Source organism: Pteropus alecto, unplaced genomic scaffold, assembly GCF_000325575.1.
Source record: "Pteropus alecto unplaced genomic scaffold, ASM32557v1 scaffold5, whole genome shotgun sequence".
In the NCBI taxonomy this organism is placed as follows: Eukaryota; Metazoa; Chordata; class Mammalia; order Chiroptera; family Pteropodidae; genus Pteropus; species Pteropus alecto.
In genome coordinates this window covers 21742315-21761946 of record NW_006441953.1, presented here as the reverse complement: position 1 = coordinate 21761946, position 19632 = coordinate 21742315, and the positions used below count along the sequence as shown (strand labels likewise).

Below are 19632 nucleotides of genomic sequence, written 5' to 3'. Positions count from 1 at the left end.
GCGCTCAGAATGTCACTGCCAGTCCAGCTAGTGATCTACCTTAGAGGAGAAATTACGACCTTGGAATCTCAGTGCAGCCGCACAGATTAACAGATAAAGTGGGGAACAGCAGCGTCTTTCTATACTTTTCTTCCTACCTTTCATCCCTTTTCCTTTCAGATGGGTAAAGACTTATGTCCGCTCCGCTACTGTGTTCCTGGGAACACGAATAGTTGACTAACCTTATTAAGTTCAATCTATCTCTGTGAATTAGTATCAGATACCTAATCGAAGCAATGGTCTGGTCTCCCACTGCCAAGAACAACTTTGGTCCGTTTCACTACGGAAACTTCCTCCGTGTAAAACTAGGGTTCCATCCAGCTGTATTGAATAAGAATCTTTACATGTGGGCCCGCCTGTGCCTATTTTTAACACTTTCCGCAAGTGATGCTGAGAACCATGCTACTCCGGGACTTTAAGTCCTCACGGGTGGCCACTCCCAGCTAGAGAATAGCCTTGAGGGCTTGAGCTGATCCTCTATCAACTCATTCTCCAGGCACCCAGCCTCCTGCTCTACACACAACAGACACTTAAGAAATGGTTATTGCCGATAATAAAAAAATAACCTCAATACACAGCAATTTGAAAGGCAAGTCTGTCTCTTAACTGTTTTTTTTTTTTTTTTTTTTTTTTTTTTTTTTTTTTTTTTTTTTTTTTTTTTTTTTTTTTTTTTTTTTTTTTTTAATTTTTTTTTTTTTTTTTTTTTAAATCAAATCCCTCTGTGCAGTCCCTGGATTGGATCTTAAGAGGCTCAGCCTGGTGGGATCCCACTTTCAACTCCAGTGCTGTTTAATAGAATTGTCTTTTTCCATCTCTCTGAGCCTCAGTTTACGCATTTGGGAAAATGGAATGATGAACCCTTGCCTTTTCTCTTTTCCAGGGTTGTCGTGAGGATCAAATGAGACAATACAGTAAGTGCCATGCAAGCATGTGTTAAAGAAGGACAGACATAAAAATGAAGAAGAAAAATAACTCATTTCTGGGGCAATGCCAGAAATCCAAAAATGACAGTTCACTTTCCTGCTCTAGAATTGGCCCTTATTTATCCTCGGTATTGCCGAGTTACCAGTTACATCTTAACTTATCCCAGAAACAGGTCATAAGTGAAAGAGAGTTTGATTCAGTGTAATATTGGAAGGCTGAAAAGCCCAGGAAAGCAAAATTCAATAAGTATTGACTAAGGTCTTGCTTTTGTAGTTTGTTTTGACAATAACCTTTATTTTTCAATTAATTAAGCTAGTGTTTCCCCAGGTCAGATAAAAGGCTGGACTTGGCAGGGTCCAGTGCTTAGCTCTCTTCTCTGTCATTCTCTTCCACGCTAGCTCCAGTTGGCTCTTTTGTTGTGGACAGGGGGCCTGTCATCCACCCCACCTAACTGTAGAATCTTCAAGGAAAAGAATTACAGCTTATGGGAAAACAGCCTTTCTGCCTGGTGCAGCTTTGCCTAAACACACAGTCCACGTTGCAGCTCGTTGGGAGCTAGGTCTGGGATCCCCCAAGGAGAAGTGGGCACACATTATTTGAGATGAATCAGAAAAAACCTTTGTCTCCTTCTGAACATTATCAGCATCACCATTGTTTGAAATTCTATCATTGGAGATAATATGCTTTGTTTTCTCCAGAGGTGATTGTGTGTGTTTTGTTTGTTTTAATAATGGTAATATTCCTGAGAATGGTAATGTATAAAATACTCTGCCTGAATGTCAATTTGTCTGTTGGATCCCTTTATCGACAGGAAGGAAGTTCTGGGCCTTACAGAATACATTGTAGGCAGTATGTGAGGCCCATTATGTGTATCATCCCCACAACCTCTCTGTATGACGAGAAGCAGAGATCTGAGGGCTGGAGGAGAGTCACTCCCCATGCAGTTGGTATGTAACAGTGATTTTTTTTTTTCTCATTAAACTTTAGTTTAATTGAGTCTCAAAATTCTGTGACAGATTTTTGGTCAAGTTGTTTCCATTACAAAGTACTGATTTTAAAAACTAATAACTTAAAAACAGCGGCAGTGATGTTTTGAGCACATAGCTTCATATAAATGTGGCCTTTTTTCTACTATTCCTCATAGCCCTCCAGAATAAATGAGGATATGATTATAAAGATTGCTTGGAAGGGAAAAAGAGGCTGAGATTTGGGTCACTTTGGAAAAAATCCTTTGTAATATTTAAGCCCCCAGTTGCAATGCTTTTGGAGCACCTCGAAAGTCCCGAACTGAAAATATTATGCTTATACTGGTTTAATAATTCCAATCCCCCTCGGTGCTACCCTGTCAGACTTTGTGGGCGAGCTGACTGTGTCATCCCTTTGGGCTTTCTGCCCTTGTGCCTCTCTGATCGGATGAGGTGGATTGTATCTGCCACCAATGGAAATATTTGATTCTTTCTCTGTAGAGGAAGGAGATTTCCAGGGAAATGTCTCCTTTACCTGGAAGATCTCCAGCCATGAGCTGGTGTGACTCCTTGTCATCTCTGCAACTAGGTCTTCTGACCTCTTGCCTTTTCTTTTGATTTTGAGTTATGATGTTGAGCAGAAAGTGAACAACTCGCCCCAAGGTTCATTTGCTTCTTTTGCTGTGAATATTTCATTCTATCCAGATTTCTTGGCTAGAATGAATAAGCCTGAGTTCCTTTTAATTTCCATCGATGTTCTTTGATATTGGAAAACATTCCACTCACAGCCATTCTGTAATCAATATCCCCGAGCCACTAAGGAGAGATCTAACTAGATTTTTGGTGGCAATTTAACTCGAAGTTGATGCAATCAATACTCTGTTCAGGCGAGTGTGATGCCATTAGAGGCTTTTCCCCCTTTGTAGGCTCACAGACCTAGCTTTTCTAAGCAGTGGAGAGGCATGTGATGTTGAAGCCAATGAGATTATAGCTTCTGAATCAAATTTTGCAGATATTAATGCAATCATAGTCTTTTGCTTCAGGACTCTTACAAAACCGACTTGACTCGCCCAAACCAATTTGAGACTGGAATGCTCAAGGGGAAAAATAATAATAATAATAATAACATTAAATGCAGGGTGCACAGCTTTGCTTCTCCACTGTTGTTTTCACTCGGCTTCTTTTCTGTTTTCCATTAAAAGAAAGACTTGCACTCTTTTCTGGAATACAATTCTAAAGTAATGTGGGGATCTATCTGTTATGGACTGAATGTCTACATCTCTCCCAAATTTATATGGTGGAGCCCTCTAACCCCCATTGTGATTGTATTTGGAGATGAAGTCTCAAAGGAAGTAATTAAAGATAACTGAGGTCATCAGAATGGGACCCTGATCTGACAGAATTAGTGTCCTTATAAGAAGAGACACCAGCGAGCTCTGTCTCCCTTTCCCTTTGCATGCACAGAGGACACAGTGAGAAGGCCGCTGTCTATAAGCCAGGAAGGCAGACCTCACCAGAACCTGACCATGCTGCCACCCTGATCTTGAACCTTCAGCCTTTTCTCTGTGAGAAAATAATTATCTGCTGTTTAAGCCTCCCAGTCTGTAGTATTTTGTTATAGTGATTGAAGCTGGCTACTACACAATTGATCTGGGAAATTCTAAATATTTGAGTCAATTTGTAGAAGTGTTAGATGATTTATTCTAAAAGCCTTGCAAATGTGATTAGAATACTAAATTAATACTGAGGAGGAAACTTTTGATCATCTAGAAATGATTAAGCATATGATCTTTTTTTTTTTTTTTTAAGTCTCATATGAGAACTAGCAGCTCTTGGATGTGTAGTTTCCTTCCTAATAGAAGATTAAATATTAATGCCCCTGCTCCCACAAACACATTCATATACCTTTTTTTGAATAGGATCATATACTGCTGCTTAAAAATAGTAAATTTTCAATATAATTGAGACTAGACTAACAATATATTCTATTCATTTGAGTGCTGGGCCTGCATAACTGTGTTTTCCTGAGCTAATGAGTTCATTTTTCTGATAGAAGAAAGCAAAAATGAGAGGAGAAAAATCTGGGCTTACAGTTGAAGATGGCACAGTAGATTTGGAAAGTGAAAAGTCAAAAAGCATTTGCTTTAAGTACCCCAGATTTCTTTCTTTCTTTCCTTCTTTTTCAAAAATATATAGTAAATTTGTTAAAAAGCAAATTTGTCTCTTCTCCAGCAACAATAATAAACATATGCTTTGCTTACTGTGACATCCCTACAGGTGACATGGTGTTCGATGCATAGTGGGCACTTCATAAATAGGTACAAATGAATGATTTTAAATGAATAATCTCACTGCACTTACAAATACATTTTGTAATAAGAAAAAAAAGCGTAACTTCCGCTTTTATCTTTATCAATGACAAACTTCATAGAAGTGATTGAGATCATATTAAATATTATAGTCATTATTTATTTTAAAGAGTTTTTTCTAAAAACAACAGCGATTTCTCCCAGTTACTAAATAGTCTAATGTGGATTTGAATCACCATCTGTTTGACTCAATAGTCTTTCTTTTTAGCCAGCGAAGCACGAGTTACCTTTTTTTCCTCTCTCATCCACTCAAAGGGCTTCTGTGTTTCTCCTCAGGGACCCTCATACTGGTTTGTGCAGTTTCCACCTCTTTATAGTCTCTGTCTCTCAACCTCGTAATGACCAGACACAACTTGAGACTTCCATATTACAGGGACCTAACACAATACGTAATAAATAATACACTATAGATATAACTACACTGTACTTTACTGAATAAATTGATGACGTTAATGAGATTCATTGTTGTATTCCATAGCCACACATACTCATTCTAATTTTACCAATGTTCTCTCAAATTCAGTGTTCTCCATGAAGAGTTATCAAAGGAGAGTTACTATTAATCACCAAAAACGAGTCAGCTATATTCTTTTCCTCCTAGAAATGTGATTAAGTCTTTGCCCCAATGAATACAGACCGTGCAGGTTAGCAAGCAGAGTCATGGTATATATTTGTGTGCTTTTTTCTCAGGAAACAGGCAGACCTTCTATGTAGGATTTAAAAAACACATTGAATGGAAATCATGAATCAACACCCCCATTTCAAAGCTCTAAGCACATCCATTCTATGTGACATATATCTGCTTATCTCAGAGCAAAACTATCTTTATGAACAAAGATCAGCTCAACTGATCATAGAAGTTCAAGATAGAAAGGATGACAAGAACATAAAAAACTGGATGGGCTCAAAGTAAAAATCTTAGCACATGGTTCATGAACAAATACACCTCTAAATTGCTCCAAATTGACTTTTTAGGGTTCTATAAACATGGACAAAATATGTACCTTTTTCAAGGAGGCTTAGGGAGATCCTTCAAAAACTTGGGTCTCACTAAGCCAATACAATGACATATAATGTTATTTTGTGTAAAGTGAACACTGAATTAAAGTTTTTAGATGGAATCGTTGAGATTTTAAAATCACATTAATAGATACTAATTTCATGTGTGTCAAGTACTGTGCAGGGTGTAGAGATAATTAAATCATCAAATAATTTGCAGTTTGCTTTATTTAATAAGACGCGATCATCATGATAATGCAAAGGAGTCAATCAAGATAAAATTAACAATAGCAACAATAATATCGAGTGCCACAAGGCATTATGGAGTAATTTGTCCACCAAGCTGGCCAGGCAGCAACTGACTTGGGAATATGATGGCATTCACACAACTCTGATCACTTCATGCCCGTGCCTCTGGCAGATCTCACTAATGAGTCACTGGGCTTTATCTTGCTGGACCCAGGAGCATCTCTTAAATCAATCTCAATTCTATGTCTTTGGCAGCCAATTAGCTAGAGCCGGCTGGCAAAATAAAATCTATTTGTCACCTCTGTCTTATATTATTCCTCATATGATGTGATTTGGGTCCCATAATCCTACTATTTACCACTCTCTTGGATTCCTGGCAGATGGTCTCAATTGTCTCACTTAATATCTATTTCAACCTTCTTCTCAAAAGTCATCCTTTGTTGTAAAGACTGGAAAGTAGAACCCTACTTTACCCAGACTCCTTTGCAGCTAGTGTTCCATATTGTAGTTCCACTTGAATTTGGAATGGAGGAAAGAGAGGTAAGATTGGGGCAGAGGCAGCATAGTTCTGTGATCACAGCTCTAGATATAGGTCTCGTGTTGCAGTGGTCAGCTTTCGGATCATGGCAGAGGTGGGGTGAGTCAGGTAGCTGGAGCTGCTCCTAGGAGACCTTCTTAGAGCTTGTTCTTCCAGCCTTTTGAACTAGTTTGTAAGCCACCTAATATGTGGTAATAAAATCCTTTCTTCTTAAATCTGATATCATGCCCCAGTTGTCTGTAACTGAACTCTAATCTATACAGCCTTTGTTCCTTAAACAGCTCTTAATATGAAGTCTGCCCAGAACCAAGTAGAGAATAGGTTTCTACTATCCAGTTGTCTCAAAACTAGATTTCTGTGAATGAACAGTGGTACATGATAAGCATTAGAAGTAGTCAGCCACCAGCTCTGTAGGTAAGAGTCTAACGTTTTGCGATTCTCTCAATCTCTCTGAGCCTTCATTCCCTCATCTGTAAAATGAGGGGATCATTCCGATTAATGCCAGGGCCCCTTCCATCTCTAACATTCTTTGCAGTTAATAAAATGAATTTCCAAGGTATCCCTTTAAAAATAGCTAATTATCTAAGACATTAAAAGAATCTACTTATCTATTCTGTAATTTTCTTGCATTAAGTGAAACTTTTTTTTTTTCTGAGTAAATATAATTGATTACTTCAGAAAGAGATGAAGTTATTTCTGAGATAGGCAGCTTATAGCTAAAGAAATTTTAGGGTTCCTCTTTTCATTTTACAGATACTGAAACTGAGGTCAATTAAGGAGCAATTACCTATGTACTGACATCCTCCCTTCATTATTCCAATTTTACCAGAGGAAAAAAAGGGAGAATATAGTGTGAGTTTGGGTGCTTATTACTGGAATGAAATGAAAGCAATAAACTGGGGTTTGCAGTCCTCGGCAATGCTCATTTATGATACGACCAGCTCTTGTGCTATGTCCCTTTGTGTATTTCTGAATACGAGTTCAACTTCTAACATCTAACACTTCATGTCTGTGCATGATTTTTCTAGATTCGATTATAAATCTTTTGGTAAGGTTTTGTTTTTCTATTCTGTTAACACCAGCGTTCCTTGCATTACATAGGCATTCGATAAATGTTCAATATTATTTAATTCAATCGAACTTAAGAGCAAATAAAATTCTACCTCTACAAAGAGTGAAATAAAAATTCAGAGTACCTAAAAATTTTTTCTCTGACTTCATCATTATTATTATGTAGTTATTGTTTTGTTATTTTTGTTACCTGATTTGAGGTGTTGTTTAAAAGTGTATAGTCACTGCAAAATAATGAAACAATAGAGTTTTAAAAATAAGTCAAAAATAAAATAAAACCAAGTTAAAAATATATTATAATGCTTTAAATAATTAGTCAATATGATTTTTAGATTTGACATTGAGCTTCCTGGCAGCCAAAGCAAGAAGCAAAGCATAACCCTTAGAAAAAGAATTAAAAAAAAAAAGGCAAAATAAAACAGTGAGTCCTGCATGTACATGTACAGGGTGCTCGAGAGAATAATTTTTCCTAACACTGAGTAGAATGATATGGTGAAAAGAGCATTTAACAGAAGTCGGAATAACACAAATAATTATTGACATTTGCATAGCATCTATAATATATAGAACACTTTTAAATATATTGAAGTTCACCTAAGCCTTGCACGTACAATGCATGTATAATGGTTATTAGATGTGTTCCAATTTTTAAAGAAAATGAGGGGGTGAGAGAGGGAGGAAGGGAGGCAGGAAAGGAGGAAGGAAGGAAGAGAGGAAGGAAGGAAGGAAGGAAGGAAGGAAGGAAGGAAGGAAGGAAGGAAGGAAGGAAGAATGAAAGAAAGAAAGAGAAAGAAAGAACATGATTGGAATGATCAGATTTGTCTGGATTCAAAGTCCATGGGCTGCTGCTGGGCCCATAGTCTCACTAACCAACCTCAGGGAGCAGACTGTTTACACCTTTGCACTTAAATGCCCATGACCTTCAGATATAGGATAATGATTTGTGCCTTTCCTGTCATACAGGGTTATGGAGGCAAATAATGACATGCATGTGGCAGCTCTCTGGGGCACCAACATAGTTATTGTAAGTACGTTAATTGCACTGTATATTAATCATTATAATTTAATCACCAAACTGAGAAAATACAAAATTATATAAAAGTAATAATTTGCATACGTTAAAGGAAATATTGCTGGCTATTGTCAAATTTTCATGGTATGCTCTGATTTCTGGCCTCAAACCCCAGTAGGGACGCAGCCTTCACAGGATGAAAAAAGGGAGGCAGGAGTCTGACCAGCGAGCCTCTTAAGAGAGCACTTGTAAAATGTATGTCCGCTCCATCTTCTGAGAAAATTAAGAGTCAAATCTTTGAGCCAGCCAAGGATTACATTTGTACATTTTGTTAACTTTAGCACAAATTGCTACAACCTGGGCCTCTGGTTTCCTTAGTAACCTTGATCAATAAGCATTTATGGGAAAGTGTCCTAATGTCAGTGTTGTAGCAGGATCCAGGTAAAATTCACTAGACTGGGGGATTCACTTTTATGGTCCAGAGGATGTGAGAGGTGGGGCCCCTAAGGGCCAGCAAATGTCCTCCTCAAGAGAACACAGGTCCAGTGTGCCATCGACAGAGCCGGCTACTGTGCTCATTCCTTCAGCTGGAGAATAGGGTACTTACTGGAGAAGGCAGGGCAAGTCAAAGGGCAATAGAAACCCGCTGTTTTTCTGTAAATTACTCCACAATTTACACTGGAGTAAGCCAAGAAAACTTTCAGATTCCCCTGGAGGGAATAAATGCAGACTTTTTTCCTTTTACTGTATAATAAAAACTGATGAAGAGGCACACGCGAAGTGTAGTTTCACTTCAAGGAGATTTCAGTAGAGGTATCATTATACAAAGATGGACCTTCAACTAAATTGAGAGACGACGAAAGACTGGACTGCCTAAATGCCACTTATTTTTGCAGAGGTAAGCAGCAGCATCTTTCTTAGAGGTTTGCTGCAGGACTGCTTCAGTAGAGCTTAACTATCTGGGGGACCTGTACACCTCTAAAATAACCTGAGCTAAATCAACACATATCTGTAGCTGACAACACAAACCTGAGAACACCATCCTGCTCTGTCATTGACATCAAACAGCGCCTAGGAAGAGGTGTGTCGATCTTCACCAGCATGAATACCAGCAGTTGCAGGTGCCCTGTTACTAGGGGAGGAAAGTGATGGACAGGCACAGCCTATGAAAAAATCGACATCACTGGGCACAGTGCTGGGAATTAATCCTTCACAGCTGTGGGGTGCCAAGCAAAATTGAAATCCGACCATCACGAAACATATTGAAATCAGTAGGTGTATATAAATCTCTAAATGATTACTTTGGCCAGGTGGAAAAAAGTTCCATTTACTGCCTGCTGTAGGAAGTTTAGTTGATAACACTGAAGAGAGAAGAAAGATTTAAAACAAGGTGTTTTTCGTGTGCACTAGGGCCATTATCCATGAATAGCTTAAGAGAGGACAGTTACAAGGCCAAAAAGATGACATGGTCTACCTCTTGGCTCCTGACAATAAATGGCCAAAATAAGTGACTGTACTTGTAAATAATTACCTTTAGCAGTATGTGTTCACTGTCCCCCATTATTACAGTGGCTATCCTAATATACACTCAGGCAGCCTTTAACTTGTTACAGTTTCAGACAATGAACAAGATGTTTATTTACAAATAAATACAGGTTAAAGTTTGGTTCCACAATGCTCAACCTGTATCTGCAAGAAAGAATACGGACGGGACTTACCGAAAACTAGTATAAGCTAATTCATAAAGGAGACAGATAATTTAAATTCTTCCTCCTTCTAGCCTCAATCTTTGTCTTCTTTCCCCACCTAGAAAACTCTTAATCACTCTTGAATCCCACTATGTCATCTCTCTTTGAAAGTTTCTCCAGCTCCAGTCAACAGAGGTTGATGCTTTATCTTTTGTTTTTATAACACCACTTTCATCACGTTTTATGACGTCTCTCTTCCCACTTTAAACCTCTGAGGAAAGAAATCATGTCATTAATGGAGTCGGTGTGTGGTTATTAAGAATGGGCTCCGCAACCGGACTACCTGTGCTTAAACCCTGGTTCCAGGGCTGGATGACCTCAGGTATGATCCTTAGTATCACTTGTAAAACTAGGAAAATGTGACTATCTACTCGTTGAATTACTATAAAAATTAAATGAGATGATAACATACAAAGTGCTTTGAACAGCACCAGGCTCAGTTGTTTGCCATTCTTTCTTTAAAAAAAAAAAAAAAATTGCCATTGTCTTGCTTCATGTCAAGCATAGAAGAGATGCACTATTATTGTGTATAAAAAAAAATTCCGTAACAAATATGTTAAGCTAAAGTGTTTATCAGTTCTCCAAACAACTATAATTAAAGAGCACATAGGATAAAAGTGTGTGTTCAAAGACTGGGCTTGAATGTCCCCTAAATAAGAATTTCTTCAATAAGCCTCTATGTATTTCCTAAAATATTTTATAAGGAATCAAGAGTATTTGTAAACATACTTATATGTTCTAAAACAATTCAAGCAAGGAGCAATGGATATGGTTGGCCAGGTTTGTATTAAATGACTTTCTTCAGAAACACTTTGATGAAATTAGGTACAGTCTGGGAAGCAAGTAAATTTGCTTCTTATCTTTCACTGAAAACTGCATGAGCTGCCTCCCCTTGTGTTCTAGTCATGGATACTTTGTGCTCCTTCCTGCTCTGCCTCCTACGTGCAACTGTCTGGCAGCAAATGCCCCAGAAAAGATTTCTTCATATGCACAGCGAGAGGGGGACCCAGAAATATGTTAAGGGTATGACGATCCATGCAAAGCAGTTCCCTCATCCTGAGAGCAAACAACCCCAGATAGCAGAGGCTACAACCCATTGAAATTCTGACTGAAAAGCGTTCATTCGACAAATTTAGAGAACTTACAAAGTTTCGGTGCTATTTTAGGGTGAAACACCCAGAAGCAAAAACCACTAAGCAGACTTCGAATAAAATTAATTCTACTAGAAAGCGATGACGTACTGACAAATGAAACAGAAAAGGGGGTCAGATAGTCCTGGAAGAAAGGGCAGAAAGTGTACAGTTTTAAATGGGAGGATGAGTGAAGACCCATAGAGACCTCTGAGAGTTTTGATCATGTGTACAATGGACTGAATGTTTGTGTCTGCCCCAAATTCACATGTGGAAACCCTAATCCCAGTATGACAGCATTTGGAGGTGGGGCTTTTGGAAAGTAATTGGGTCATGAGGGTAGAGGCTTGTGAATGAGGTTAGTGCCCTTATAAGAAGCCAGAGAGCCAGCTGGTTTTTTTTTCCACCATACAAAGATAAAGCCATAAATTTATAGTTTGAGAGCTCTCACCAGAACCTGACACGCTAGCACCCTGATCTCAGACTGCCAGCCTCCAGAACTATGAGAAATTAATATCTGTTCTTCAAGCCACCCAGCCTAGGATGATTTGTTACAGCAGCTCGAATAGACTTAGACAATGTATGTGAAACACACATACCAAAGAGCTTTTGTATTTTTGAAATAGACTCTGTTCTTCGGCATAACTTATTTCATGGAAAAAGAACAGTCTATTTCTCTATTTAATTCATTGTGAATATCAAGAAATTTTCCCATTGCTTTTCCACGCTATAAATAAATATGAAGTCCTCAGACATAAGAGAACCCAAGAAAAAAAAAATAAAATAGAATTTAAGAGTTTAGTAAAATTTAAATTTATATTTATTAGCTTTTCAGTGATATTTTCCAAAGTAAATCACAAAATGTGAAATAGCAAATTATTTTTATGTTTGGGACTATTTAGTAAACAAAGGGAATATTTTTAAAAAATCTCTGGTAGCTCAAATAAAGAAAACATCTTAAACTAAAGAGCTATTCAACTTCATCACTGTTCTCATATTCTATCACAAATTACACAATATCCTCTGTGTACATAAAGGGCCAATTTCTGAGAATTTGAAGATACTTAAGGTTTTGAGAAACGAATACACTGATCTCCGATGAAAAATGAAAGACTCCCCAAACTCACCAGAGACAACAAATCAAACTATTACTGGAAATAAACAAATAGTGTACATTTGGAACATACGCAGAGTTTTTAAAGAATGGAAATTGATTTCAATAACTCCAATTTCCATTAGTGTTTCATAACTCTAATTTCCATTAGGGTTGCAATCACCTGGATATCTGTTAAAAATACAAAGTGCTAGCTCCAGTCCCAAAATGTGAATTTGAAAATAGAACTGGGGAATATGCATGAAAATCAAGTATCCTGGAGATTCAGGTCCCAGAGGTCCCCAGAGACAACATTGTGGTTCCTGAAATATGATAAAAACAAATAAAAAATCTACTTCTATACAAGGAACTATTAATGTACCGTACAGACAACCTGTGAATATTTCCTCACATTTTGATTAGAAGTGGCGTTATAATTAACAATCCACATGTGCTTCAATTTAACTCATAAAACTAGCCCTTTCTATTTGGAGGTTATCAACAGGTTAGTGGTAGGAAAGTCATCTCTTAGTCTTCCTTTGATTCCCATGACAACACATCTTCTCTAAACCATTTGGCATCATTTGACCCTCACTTCCTCCTTCTTTGTGAAGAAATGACCTATCTGATTGGTAAATTTAGGAAGGATAATGTTCCCCCTCTACTCAATTTCTCCATTTTGTCCTTCTGGGGGCAAATTGCCCATAAGGAGCAGGATTGTCCTTTTCTCTTCCAGTCTTAGTCTCTCCTGGGCAGCACCACACTTTCCAGACCATGGGCTGGAGTGTCCAATCCTGGGCAGCATTGCCTGTGATTCAAGGCTGAGTCCGCCTAATCCTACACCTATCAGCAGGTCCATGTGGCTCTGACACTGGTCCGTAGCCTCCAACCTGGTTTCCTTCATTAACAGACCAATTTTTGTCCTCCATCTTCCGCTCCTTTGTCTTAGCTCTTATTCATTTAGAACAACGTGGAGGTAAAAGAGAAAGCTATTTATCTGGCTTCCTACAAAACTCTGATAGAACAAGGGCTATTTCAAACATGCATGCAGACATCAGAGTAGCAATATTGGTCACCAATGCAAACATTGAAACCAACAAGCTATGTCTGTCCCATTTTATTTACAAATGAGCCTAAAAAGTTTTATTTCTTTTATCATTTATTCATTCAAAAGTAAACAAAAAGGAATTAAAAGTAAAAGTTCATACTATCCAAATCACATGGTAAAATGCTGAAAGATACATAAAGAATTTATAGACAGTGATAACAGGATTCATAACTAACTTGCAATCTCAGCTTTAAGACATTTACTCAGATCTCTAAAGTATCCTTCAACTCACCTATTATCCATCTGATTTGGACTCATAACAAAGTATAAACATTTAGTTAGAATTCATTTAATTAAGTCATTTAATTTCTTAAACTTTCAGTTTATGTGTCTATAAAATGAGGATAAAAATTTATCTCTCTCCCTGTAAAGTTTGGGCAAAAATGAAATGGGAGTACATACCATAGTGATTTATACATAATAAAATAATATGCCATTATGAATAATTACTGTATTTCTTTTACAAATTAGTATTTTCATTATTCAGAAATTTGATTTTTTTCACTCAGGGAATCATGTAACTGTTATATGTATTTCTTCAGATTACACAACAATGACTTATTGATGAAATCCTACATCCACCAGGAAAGTTGCTATACATTTTATGGGTAATAAAGAAACATTAGTGCATACTTCCTGCACTCTAGAAGATTTTACTGAAAAGGAGAGATGCAACAAACGCACACTAGAAACAAAAAGTAGAAAGAGAATAGGAGAGTGGATTTTGTGCAGTAAAAGTCATAAGGCAAGACTTCTACTCATACTACCACAGAATTGCCATTTACTGAGCTCTATTTATGTTACAGAGCCTATTAGTTTTTACATATATGTGTATCGTCCTATAAGAGAACCCAAGAACCGTCTGTCCATCCATCCATCCATCCATCCATCCATCCACCCACCCACCCATCCATCCAGTCCTCAGCCCTCAGTTCTTACAACTACCAACAATCCAGTGAAGGTCTGGGTGACTTTATATAAGACAAACTTGACTTTTTGAAAACTGAAATAACGTGTCCAAAACCTTATATCTTATAAATGGTGGTACAAGATTTCAAACCCACTTTGACTTACACTCTTGACTACTATGCATAGTCTGGTCACACCACCCACTGATGGGGATAAAAACCAGATTTTGTCCTTGAGCTAAAAAGCTTATCCTAGCTACAATTAAAATATTTGGTTCAAATATTTCATCTTCTAATATCTTCATTCTTTAAAATCTGTATACTCATTAGCAGGGAAAAAAATACTATTGCTCTGGCAAAGCAAAGAAAGTGCACTTTGGATTGAAGTTGAGCAAGATCAATATTTTTTTTGACAATAATTAACTGAATGCTCTGGTCTTCATCCCTATTTCTGATGATCCTCCCTCCCCAAGATACTCAGGGTTAAGATTCTGTCACAAAAATTACCGTGAGCCATTCTGATGCTTACTACATGTTTTCTCCATGAGCAGTAATGTTGTAAATATTGACTACTTAAAATGCTTAGTTGATACCATGGAAATAAACATTTTTGCTTCATTTAAAATATCCAATTTTTCTAGCCTTTGAAGGAAAAAGAGAGCTAATGTGGAGTAATTAGTGGCAAGACAGAATAGGGCAAAATCTAATGTCAAGGATCCCGATTCTCACTTACAGAATATGACTTACTTACCATTATGTTTGGGAAAGATTATTTTAATTAGGAGACACATTACATAAATATTCTCTAGCATATTAGGGAGGAGGAGAAAATTCTTACAAGTTTACTTTTTTAAGACAAATCTTAAATAATTTTATATAACCAAAGAGAAGGTGGAGAGAAGAAATTAAGAACGCAATTAAATTTAACTTTCAGCCCCCTACTTGGGATTTGCCTCTGCTTTTTCCCACTATAGTTAAGTGTGAATCTAGTCAGCATTCACTTTATTTAGAAGAAGGCTCATGAAGAAGCAAAGGAAGGAAAGCATAGCCAGAGTTAATTATTACTATCCTATATCCTGACTATATCTAGGATTGGCCTAAGAACAATACTCTTGGTATCTCAGAATCCATAATGTGTTTGATGTATCAGCCGATTTTCTGTGGCTTACTATTCAAAACATAAGCCAAGTCCAAGAGCAAAGAACATGGCACTGTAAGGGAATATCACCAGTAATATCATTTAATGAAAGGAGTGAAAGTTCTCTAAGAAGAAGTAACTACTCATGGTATAGATGTCATTGGCATAAGGTCTCAAGCCACCTCTATCTACCTGGAAAATTCTCTTCCCTTCCCAGCCTGAGAAAATTTATTTAAAGGAGATGGCAGTCTTTTCTTAAATAATTATTCCAGGATTTAAGCTGTTCCCTGAAAAACAGACATATTCAGGTCCCTCTGGGATGTGATAGGGTATGATTTGTCTTCATAGAAAAAATTCTCCACTCGCTTTAGCCAGCCATTGGCATGAGTAGTTCCTATTATTGTAAAATATGTGTATTTAAGATTTATTAGCTAGTCAGGTCAACTCTCAACTTTACAAAGATTTTGCAATTTTACAGAATTTCTTTGCTGATCTCGCATTTTTCCTTGAATACACCTATAAAGTGTTAAGCTATATGTTAGTTTTATTGTTGATGCATTGCAGAAGCGTTTATACATCAATACTGAGGCCAGCTTGCTATTTTGAGCATTATACGTTTAGTCTAAAATCTTGTTAGGGACCCAGAGCTATTGTGCAAATTTTTAATGAGGTCCATTTTCAAAAAGAGTTTTAGCTGTACAACCTCTATTGTCCTGAAAGAATGCATTTGGCTAATTTCCTCTGTGTTATTTGCAATAACAGGAAAGAGTTAATCCTGCACTCACTCAGGTGATGTTTAGAAGCCTCAGCTAATTTCTTCTTCAGTGCACCAGTGATATTTAGGGATTGCTGAATAGAGTGAAGACAGATGTGGGATTTGTGTATTTGTTCAGGTGTCTCAGTCTTCTAATTATTTTATCATTACCTACTTTCCCCTGTAATTTGTTTAAATTTGAAATCACATCACCAATTTACCTCATTGCTGTCAGGTCTCCTGTTCATTCATTAGAGAATTTTTGTGACCAGGTCATTAATAACTGCAAGCTTGCTGACATATAAAGTCATTCATGTACTTAATTCTACCCAAATAGATGTCTGAAACAGTACTTGACTCCAAATATACTATCTTGATTTTCTTCACATATCATAGAAATTTAGAAAAAAAAATTGACAGTTACACAACAGGTTAGAGTGGAATAAACATTAACTCTAGCTTTTGAAGTCTGTGGTTGATTCCAATCCTACTGTGTCTTGCTCCTAAACAAGACAAGTTACTTAGCCCTTTTGAGCAAATTTCATCATCCATAAAAGTGTGTATAGAAAATACTTATGGATGATCTGAGATAGGATCGAACTCAACCTTATATGAGTAACAACACAAAATATTTACAATCAGCATAAAGAAAATTGTTTTTGGCAGCTCTGTTCACAATGTTCGGGATTGTTTTGACCCGTAGTTATGTAAAAAGATGAAGACCGAAGTCTTCATTAGCAAATGTAAGTTTTGATATAGTGTGCGCCTTTTCTCTAAATTATTCTATGTCTCGAAATCACTCTAAGAATTTGAAGATCTGTGATGTGGCATTACGATGATCTCCATCTCATAGGCAAGGAATTGAGGTCAGAGAGTGGTGATGATTTGCATGGGATCCACAGACAATATATTTCAGGGGCAGGATTTGACCTATGTCTCTCTATGTTCAAGGCTCAGTATCTTCTAATCTCAGTGTTGTTTTGCCTCTAAAGCCAAGCTCTACCATTAATTCACAAACAGACTCTGTGTAACGCCTATCTCATCATGACCTGTAATACGAGAAAGTTTGACTAGATGGGCTTTCATATCTTCCTACTCAAAATGTTTATAATTCTTGGTTCCAGACTTAGTCATGTGAACAAAATGTACCACATTTTTACTTGAGATGAACATGGATATGCCTCTATAAAAAGACATTACCCTCCCTTCCTGTTATTTAAATTAATCTATGTAAAATACAGCTATTAGTAAGGGTCAGAAAATATTTATTTGAATGCGCACAGCAATTGTTTTATGCATGACAATTTTCCTCCTAAATCCATACAGATCCAGAGATTACGTCATCTAGTGCGAGATCATGCCATTTATTCTCTTTCAATATATATATAACCTGATGCCTAGTGTACACCATTCTTGATGGTTGAGATGGGTGTGATGATCATGTTATAAAGGAAGTGCACCATGACTGACAAGAGCACAGAACAGGAAGAGCCTATTCAAGCTACAATGTGAAGTTCATGTCTGTGCAAAATTATGATTTCTAATGTTGGTTTAAAAGACATTAGCAATCCAGCCCTAAGACACGGTTTTTTTAACATTAAGCTTGCCAACATGCTCTTTCCCATCCACCCTCAAAATGTTCCCTAATAGCACATATTGACAGGGCAATAAGAGCAAACCACTGGGCACTCCTATGTTACGATGTGGCAGGTAAATCTGTGACTCCTTTAGAAAGCAATTTGACCTATCATATATGTTAAGAGATTTGAAACAGTCCATTCTATTGTTCCATTAATTATTAGTCTAAGATCTTATCTTAAAAATATAATTCTAAATTTATAAGCAACTTCACATAGAAATTTTATTACAGAATTTTTCAAATACTGGAAAAAATGCAAATAACTGATATGTCCTAGAATCAGGATAAGTAAATTATAGCACACAATTTATAGAGTATAATATAAGCATTAGCATATTTATGAAGGATCTATAATCTAATATAAAAATACTTATGCTCTGATATTGAATTTAAAGCTAAATAAAATTTTGTAATACACAATATCATTAAGTTTAAAGGAACAAATCTACATGTAGAAAAAACTAAAAGTATTTGTTTAAATAAAAATATTACTGGTGGTTACTCTTTGAATGATGGGACTAGGAATATTTTTGTCATGTTTTTTTCTTTTTTTAAAATATTTCTAAGCTTTCCATAATGATTGCTCATTACTTCTGTCATGAAAAAAAAACATGCCCCTTCTCAACACACAGTTTTGGTTTCAATGCTGTGATGTTTGCACACTTAAATTCAGTTTAATGATTTATGAACATATGTCTATAAAAAGGCTTATGAATTGTGTTTGACCATACCTCAACCCGATGGCACTCAATGTGCGGGATGTGACTTTTCCTGCCCTCCTCCCCCTTGGGATTCTAGGCAGTACCTGGAGACACTTTCGATTGTCACAGTTTGGAGAAAGATGCTACTGGCATTTAGTAGGTAGAGTCCTGGGATACTGCCAGTACTGCCAAACACCCTATATTGCAGAGGACAACATCCACAAAAATTATTATTTAACTGAAAATGTCAATCATGCTGAAGTTGAGAAATTCTGCCTAAAAAGAAAAAAAAATGATATTAACTCAAAACTGCCAGAGAAACTCTGAGAAGTTTATTGCCAGAACCTCTGAATAGACTTGGCTGTCCATTATCAACCCATCCATCCACTCACTCCCACAAGGTATTAAAGACATAGAGATAAGTGCTCTGCCTATGTGCTGCTTGAAGTTTATTGAAAGAGGAAGACATAGAAATAAAGAATTTAATGTAGTTTGAAGTGCTAGGATTGAGTGCTTTGGGATAACAGAAATGCACACTTAATCCAAGTAGGTAGGTCAAGGGAGACATTCTGAAACAGACGGCTCTTGAGCTGAGCTTAAAAGAAGGCATTAACCAGGTGAAGATGAATGGGATTAGTATTTTAGAGAATGGAACATTCACAGTACAGGCAAAAGCATGACGCACAGAAGAGCTTGGGAAAGAATGAGTTTCATGGCAGTGGAACATGAAATGGGCAAAAGAAAGGGTGGGCAAGAGGCAGAGGTCCCAGGGCCAGAGTACCTTTTTCTGCTTGAGGAAGTTCGGAAATGCTTCTCAGAGAAGAAAGTATATAAACTAAGGGTTGAAGATTGAAAAGACATTTCCAGAAATATGAAGAGGGGAGAGAATTCTGGGAGAGAGAATAGTATATGCAAAAAATTGTTAGCTGGAGACAACATGAGATGCTCATGTGACGTCACTATAGTGTTGCTGGAACATGAAGCTGGGCAAAAGAAGGAGGCAGGAGGAATGACCAAGAAGGAGGGATGAACTGGATAGGTAGGCTCTGGTCTGACCCTGATCCTTCGTATTCTATGCAAAGACATGGAGATTTTATTTTGTAGGTGATACAGAAAAATCTTGAGTATGAGCTCAGTCTTCGTGTTCTATAAGACTTCTCTGTGACAATATGAAGTCAGATTGGAAGAGAGTGGGATGAGGACAGGGTTGAAACGAGACAAGCATATTGATGTAAAGAGATAATTCA

At 37.1% G+C, this 19632-nt stretch overlaps 1 protein-coding gene across 5 annotated transcripts in view; it reads right to left on the bottom strand.

Annotated features, from left to right (window-relative positions):
• KCNIP4 (potassium voltage-gated channel interacting protein 4) overlaps positions 1 to 19632 on the bottom strand; it is a 950399-nt gene that overhangs the window by 157154 nt on the left and 773613 nt on the right. The gene's annotated exons all lie outside the window — the stretch shown is intronic.